We start from the raw sequence: 8,570 nt of genomic DNA on the forward strand, positions 1-8,570 counted from the left end.
TATGACTATAATATAACTCCGCACATACCTTCAGAGTGTCTCCACAGAAACTACAATCAAACCTTTTTTTCAGGTAGGCTATGGGCAACAATAGGTACTCATAAAGTACTAAGGTACAAAATCTATGAATATCCCATACAGTGAAGTCAATCATTAAGAAGTGGATGGATATTGTAAAACTCAATGGAAGAAATTGCAAGATCTAATGGAATAGCCAGGCTGGGACTAAACTGGTTTGGGAAATGACTGTCTGGTCAATGGAAAATGGCAAAGAGTGACAGGGTTCATGAGTTTCAATAGTAACATGGCTATAAAACAATATAAATTATTAATTTCTAAATAATCACAAAAAACAAATGTTTCTAAACCATGACTGTACTGACAGGATGCACATACTTACATTGCCGGTCAATGTGAATGACTTCATTTTCTGTCACGCACAGGGCCCAGTGTTTATATAGTCCACCTTTTCTAGTGATCTCGATCAAATCACCAGGCTTTACCTAGGGTAGACACAGCCAGTGTCATGGCAACAAACTGTACTTCTTGGTGTTAAATATGTATTATATTTTGAAAGCAGAATATTTACAAATGAACAATGTGATATTAGAGAAGATTCAAACACTACTGCCTGTCTATAGCAACATGCAAATCAATCAAACTAAAACAAAATTTCCTGAAAATGTGTTTTAATCAGGTTTGTTTTTAGTAAGGGACACTGAGGGTTGCATCTGGTAAGTCACACTTTAATGCTTTATTTTCTTTAATGAGCCAAACATCCCATACTTGGTAGTGATAGCACAATTTCAAAAATCTGTCTGTTCATGTAAACACTGGCACTGTTGCATAAAGAGCATATCATTTCATACAGCATATCACTTCTCATCAATTCGGAAATTCAGAAGGTGCTCTCTGAAGGCAACCTTACAGTTCACTATCATCTCATTACAAAATGTTGACTAGGTTGGTCACAATTACCACATGATGCTTAGCTTATTATATTTTTGAATTTTTTTGCATAACAAGGAAAATTTTCAACTCAAAGAACTATTCAATGTAATTGAACTTGAACAGTATAAATCTGAAATTTTGCTTGCTGTTTCTCTGTGAGATACACCTGACACATTTGAGTGGCACACATGCACACATTTTGCCATGCAGTCTATTATTATTGTTCAGCATCAAAAATTAAAGTTCAAAACCCTCCTGTACGCCATTGCATAAAACTGCTCACAGGAGATCTGAGTACAAAATACATACTGCACATGTACTCATATTAAAGTGAAAACACAACCACGTACATACAGATACACACACATACCGATTGCAGAGATTGACTCATCATGTCTTGGTGGGAAATTCAGAAACCAAGGATTGTCGCTCAGTACCTAGCTGGTTAGCATATGGTATATTTTTCACATAAGATTACAGAAAGAAAAAAAAAACTGTCAGACGCATGCTAGTTAGAAGCAAAAACATTCAGTCTCATAATTCAAAGTTAAAGCTGGATAACTTCACTGAGTAAAACCCAGAACAGCTCTTTTTACTTCAGTCCATGTACCAGATTTTGGAGGGTTCTAGGTTTTACTCGATGCAATTATCCAGCCAACTCAATAATCCTGCTTTGTGATACAGGCCCCTGGTAGATAGCTTATGTATATATATATATATATATATATATATATATATATATATTGTCCTCCATAATGTTTGGGTCAAAGACATTATTTTCTTAATTTTGCTCTGTAGATTTGTAATCAAATAAATCACCTGTGCTTAGAGGTGTCTGTTATTGGTATTTGTTAACATGAGGACCAGAGTAGAGCCAATGAATGTCATGCAAGCCATTATGATTCTGAAAAAAAAACGGTCACAGACATAGGCCAAACCTTAGGCAAACCAAAAGCAACTGTTGGGAACATTATTAAGAATGGGTGAGCTCAGTAAGGAAGACAGCTGATGACTGAAGAATCCTCACCACAATGAAACACCTATACCTATGCGACAGATCAGAAACACTTTTCAGTCGGCAGACATGGATGTGTCACTGACAACTGTCCACAGAAGACTTCATGTGAATTGTTTGATTAAAAATCCAAAATTGTGGAGTACAGAGCAAGATCAAGAAAAAAAAAGTCTTTGTCCGAAATATTATGGAGCCCACTGTTTATGGAGCACTATATATATATGTGCAATTTTTTGGTTAGAAAAACAACTTTGTTGATGTTCTCTGATTTCAGTGCTAAATAACAGCTAGCAAAAAAAGAAAAAAGAACAATCTAATAAGCTAATTAATACAATTCAATTTCTATTTAAATTACAACTTTATACATACAAATTTATACCAAAAGTTTACCTGGTTGTCCAGTTCTTACCCTTCCACTGTTTGAAATGACCGTCTTAAGAGTTCTCCTGGATTTGACTAAGCTCATCGTGACTTGGTATATATAGTCTTGATTTCTTTTGGTTTCAGTTTCTTGTAAAGGGTTGCCCTGTTATCTAGAGGTAAATATTTTCTTAGGCACATAACTAAATGCACACATAATAAATGTGCAATAAATGTGTCTTACACAAAGTGTGGGGTGCCAATGAAGCATGCCAACTGAACAAGGTTGAAGAAGAACTACTCTACAACTCAACACCACCTACCCTCCACCTCTACCCATCCACCTCTCTACCGATTCAAACCCTCTACTGAGACATGGGATCTATCAAAATATATTTATGTGTTTATATTATCTGAGAATATGACATTAAGAAAGACAGAAATATAAGATAGATATACACTATATGACCAAAAGTATCTGGACAAACCTTGGTCTGGGGTTGTTTTTCACGGTTTGGGCATGGCTCCTTAGTTCTAGTGAAGGCAAATCTTAATGCTACAGCATACAATCACATTCTAGACGATTCTGTGCTTCCCCAACAATTTGGGAAAGGCCCTTTCTTGTTATGGCATGACAATGCCCCCAGGAACACAGCGAGGTCCATATAGAAATGGTTTTGCTGAGAACGATGTGGAATAAATTGACTGGTCCGCACTGACCCCTGACCTCAACCCCATCCAACACCTTTAGGATTAATTGGAAAGCCAGCTTAATTAACTTCATTAACTCAATACAATGACTGAATTATGAATTCATTTTTTAATTTTTATTTTATTTATTTTCTTTAATGTCATGGACAGATGAGCCAAACAGACCATACTTGGTTGTGATACCACAATTTTTAGATGGCTGTGTGTCCTATAATGGGTTTTTTTTCTTTGCTAGGATAACAACTCTGTCAACCATTCTCTGATTTCAAAGCAGAATGATAGCTATCGCTTATGAAAAATGACATGTATAAAAGTATGCCTTAAGTATACTTTTTTCTGAACTAAATCCCACATAGTATACCCAAAGTGCACTCTTACTTTCCTTTCCAGAAGTAAACTGAAACCATAGTTTAAAATACTTGAAGTCTACAAATGTAGGACACAAACTTTGAAAATAATTCATAAATGGTGTACTTAAAGTACAGCTGAAGTAAACAATTTAAGTACACTTACAATTGGCGAATTCAGTTTTCATAAAGTACTTAAATATACTTAAAAATAAACTAGATGCACTTCAGGATACTAAGATAAAATTTTATGTACTACGTTTTCGTAAGGGATAGCAATTTGATAAGTAATGCAATTAAGACTAATCTATACTAACAGCATTTCAAAAAATGCATCAGACTGTCCAGTGCTTGCCTTTCCACTATTTTAAGTAGGGCTATCACATTTTCAGAAAATGATTTTCACAAAATAAAATAAAATGACATCTGTGGTAATATATTACAGTCAGTAAAATTTAATCAATGACTTTGTTTATTGTGTTCAGGCACATATTAACACTATTCCTATGACTGATTGCAAAAAGTAAATGTTTTCTGTCAACCATTGGTTAGATAAGTCACCAAGTTATTATTTTTAAATAACATGCTTCTGATGCTTGAGCAGCTATCACACCAAAGCCTTTTAATAGCCCAACATTTGTTGCAGGCATGGAGTAGGGCGTGTCCTTTATGGAGCCAGATGTCCTTTGCATGTTGGCTTACAGTCTCTGGAAGCAATTCTTAAGTATTTATGGCAATGCATATTAGACCCAGTATGACCTAACTTATATTGTTCAATTTTATTTCGGTTTCCATTTCTTGTAAATGGTTGCCCTGGTCTCAAGAGAGTTAATAATTACCTAAAACTTTTTGGCAAGGTTTTTTCAACTATGGGTCGTTAAATCCTCTGAACATCTCCATGCCCATTGTTGTCAAAAACATGACATGGTAATTGCTGTGAGTAATGCCAAATTAAATGGAAAAATACATGGCAAGGGAGCCCCTGAGTGAATCGACCCGCAGTTGCGTGTGATCAGTAATAATCGAGCCGCTCATTGAGACGGTTCAGATAAGGAAAGGAGATGATGGCTAACGGCCGCCTGGTAGGTGGCTGGGGGTGGATACTGCATCGGCAGCTGGTCTCTGGGGGACTGAGCTGTATGGCCATAAAACAGGTGTGTGGAAAAGGTGGCAAGCACACACACACACACCGGCAGTTGCGTGTGATCAGTAATAATCGAGCCGCTCATTGAGACGGTTCAGATAAGGAAAGGAGATGATGGCTAACGGCCGCCTGGTAGGTGGCTGGGGGTGGATACTGCATCGGCAGCTGGTCTCTGGGGGACTGAGCTGTATGGCCATAAAACAGGTGTGTGGAAAAGGTGGGTCTTGTGTTTGCTGGCAGAGCTCAGTCCCGTAGAGCAGCCTCATAAAGTATGACAGACAGGTCCATCTCAGGCTCTTTGCATAGTGAGATGGCAGTAATTGTGGTACCATCAACAGTGCTGGAGAGCTCCCATAGCAGGATGTCTTGTGACTGATGAAAGAGCAGCTCCATCTTGTTGAGGTTGAGCTTTCAGCTGATGCCTGGCCATCCAAACTGAGATGTAGGCAGGCAGATATTCTCTCATTAACCTGTGTGGCAGGGGGAGGGAAAGAGAAGAGGATTTGTGAATCATCTACATAAGAGAAGCCATGTGAAGTAATGACTGAGCCAAGAGATTTTATGTAAATGGAGAACAGCAGAGGCCCCACTACAGATCCCTGTGGGACTCCTGTAACAAAAAGATCAGGTGCAGAGATAGATCCAGGTTACCTGGTAGGACATATCTGCATACATATTTGGATGGCAGGTATGCCATCCAGCCAAGTTACGCCTTGGCGGGTCATGCCCCATACCTATACAGCACTGAGAGTTTGGCACTTTACAGGGTTTCCCACAGAAATAACCACAACAGCCACAGACTTTCAGCCCTTAAAAACATTAATTTCGGTACATTCTGACCCCATTTCAACAAACAGAATTCATTCACTTCACATGTCCACACAATAAAGCCTCAAACTAAGGGGATTTTGTGTTTTCACCTTTTTTTCCTGCCTCCTAGCCCACAAAGAATGTCACCCCATTGGTCATTTTACGTACACCAGCCAATCCTTCACCAAGACCAGCCAATCAAAATGTCACATACACACACAAAATGGACATATCTTTTTACCCAAGAAAATTGCTGAACTCTCTACCTAGTCAGTTTGTGGCTCAGTGGTAACGTCATGGTCTGCAGATTGTTGAGTCACAGGTTCAAACCCCACCTAGCGCAAATTTCTTCTGCATGCTTGTTTGCTCACCAATAATTGTCTTTTATTTCTCAACTATTTCTTTTCCACCACATCTACCCCCAGTTCACTGAACGTATACACTGCATTATGACATACCATCTACAAGTTCAGTTAACCTCCTACAATATCGCCAGGCCATATGGATACAACCGGAGCTCAGCTATGCTTACTGACCTGTCTTCTTCTTTAAAACCACAGACACGTTTGGCCAAGAAAATTCACACTTTCAGACAGCTACTTGAAAATAAAATTGACTTCAAAGCTCAAAGTCGGACGAATCCCGCCTTGCCTTCAGTCAGCTCTTTTCATATCTTAAACTAACATTTTCTTACACTTATATTGCTAACTAATAATTGTCCATTGCTTTTGAACTATTGCTTTTGCACTTTTCAAAATATCAGAATCTTCAATGCATATGTTTACCAAAAGTCACTGATGGCCAGCCATATGCATTTCATGATGGTAAATATTGATTTTCTTAAAAAGTTGCATTCTTGTTAAAATAGATTCCCTACCATGCACATACGCAGGTATACATGCATACCTTTTCTGACGACTGATACCCCATGTAGCCCCATGACAACTGATTCCCCATCAGATGTATCCTTAATCACTCTTTTAAAAAAAGTTCATATTTATGTGTTTATATATGTGGTGTATGCAATATGCAATGGAGATGTTTTGCTAGGAAAGAAATTGAACTGTTCTTTGATTTCAGTGCTAAATGATGGCTAGCAAAAACAGTAGAACAGTAGTATGTGTGAGAGAGTATAGTAGTTTGTGTGAGAGAGAACAGTAGTATGTGTGAGAGAGTATAGTAGTATGTGTGAGAGAGAACAGTAGTATGTGTGAGAGAGTAGAGTAGTTTTTGTGAGAGCATAGTAGTTTGTGTGAGAGAGTACAGAAGTTTGTGTGAGAGAGTACAGTAGTATGTGTGAGAGAGTACAGTAGTTTGTGTGAGAGTATAGTAGGTTGTGTGAGAGAGTACAGTAGTATGTGTGAGAGAGTATAGTAGTATGTGTGAGAGAGTATAGTAGTTTGTGTGAGAGAGTACAGTAGTATGTGTGAGAGTACAGTAGTATGTGTGAGAGAGTATAGTAGTTTGTGTGAGAGAGTATAGTAGTTTGTGTGAGAGAGTATAGTAGTATGTGTGAGAGAGTACAGTAGTATGTGTGAGAGAGTATAGTAGTATGTGTGAGAGAGTATAGTAGTTTGTGTGAGAGAGTACAGTAGTATGTGTGAGAGTACAGTAGTATGTGTGAGAGAGTACAGTAGTTTGTGTGAGAGTATAGTAGTTTGTGTGAGAGAGTATAGTAGTTTGTGTGAGAGAGTATAGTAGTTTGTGTGAGAGAGAACAGTAGTATGTTTGAGAGAGAACAGTAGTATGTGTGAGAGAGCCTGATGGTCACTGGGGACTTTCCAGGACAAGCCGTTATCAGCTTCTCTTCAGAAACCTTTTCTAAAGGGGAACAGGAACCAAAAACAGTGTGGTGGATAAAATACAAAGAAGCAGCATCAGATACAGACGTTTGCTTATATGATCATTCCCAAAGAGCACGCAGGGTATGTGTGGACCGCAGTCAATGCTATCTGGACTTCTATCAGACGCACAAAGCCGCACAAACAATTTGGAACAAAAAGCTAAATAACAATAAAAAAAAGTTTCTTGTGGGAATCATTGCATGTGTTGATCAGGCCTACACAAAAGACACATAAACACAACACAGAGGACACATACAAACAACACACGGGATGCATAGACATAACACAAAGGAAATGTACGCACAACACAAAGGACACGTACGCACAACACAAAGGACACATTCACACAACACAAAGGACACATACGCACAACATAAAAGGACGCATAAACACAACACAGAGGACACATACACACAACACAAAGGACATATACACACAACACAAAGCGCACATGCACCAGAAACAACTGCTCAAAAGTTACAGGGGTGAAGTCATGCCAGTCATGTCCACTATCCTATATCACTCTGCTCACTGATTTTGCACCGCCCCCCCCCCCCAAAAAAAAGATTTCCAGAATGTTGTAGCAATTTTTCCTGTCACTAAAATCCATCCGTTGACATTTTCCTTCTCTTCAGCATCTTCTTGGTGGCAAGCACTTTATCTTACTGAAATAGAAACCAGGAAATATTTATTTGTAGTCTCTTGCTGTATTTTAAGCCACTAGGCTATGATAAATGCTCCAGGGACACCCTGCTTTACCGCACTCTGCTAACGGTAGCTTACAAATGTTTTCTCTTACATCGAAGAGAAATCGTCAACGTGGAATCGTGCGGCCTGGTTTTCCCACGATTCCGTGTTGACTTTTCAGAAGTGATTTTGAACGGACTGATCCGTGTGGAGAGATGGATGGAGTTGTCCTGGGTGTGGGAACAGCCCCAGGTCTGAATTCTTTGTTTGCGTTTGGTCCACAGGCCTTACCTCCAGCTCAGACCTGTAGCAGAGTCACTCCCAATTCTGCAGTGGCACAGATAAGGGCAGGATAAAGGCCACAGACTCGGGAGCAGGATTGCACATTTGAGCTTCTCGTTTTCCGGCGCTGATTGATTGATTGATGGATTGGTTGGTTGGGTGATTGATTGATTGATTGTTTGATCGACTGGGGGTGGGTGGGCGTGAGCGATTGCTCAGGGACAGGTGCTGATGAGGGCAGTGCCACAGTGAGGCAGGCCCGGTTGTCTGCCCTCCCGCCCCCCCCCCCCCCCCCCCCCCCCCCTCAGAATCCAGATAGCCTGTCACAGGCTTACACAGATAGAAATGGAAAAGTCACACCTTTGATGAGGAAACTGGTGTGGTGGTAAGATTGGGATTTATCCTTCAGAGAGAAAAAC

General features: G+C 39.5%; 1 long non-coding RNA gene across 1 annotated transcript; it reads right to left on the reverse strand.

Moving 5' to 3' along the window:
- Positions 1–406: 406 nt before the first annotated feature.
- On the reverse strand, positions 407–2,411 carry LOC118213431. The gene is made up of 3 exons (XR_004762419.1): positions 2,357–2,411; positions 1,322–1,392; positions 407–503 (listed from the first exon to the last, which is right to left on the reverse strand). It is a non-coding gene; the product is annotated as an uncharacterized LOC118213431 (long non-coding RNA).
- Between the last annotated feature and the right edge of the window lie 6,159 nt (positions 2,412–8,570).

The sequence above is a fragment of the Anguilla anguilla genome, chromosome 1 (assembly GCF_013347855.1).
Source record: "Anguilla anguilla isolate fAngAng1 chromosome 1, fAngAng1.pri, whole genome shotgun sequence".
Classification (NCBI taxonomy): Eukaryota; Metazoa; Chordata; class Actinopteri; order Anguilliformes; family Anguillidae; genus Anguilla; species Anguilla anguilla.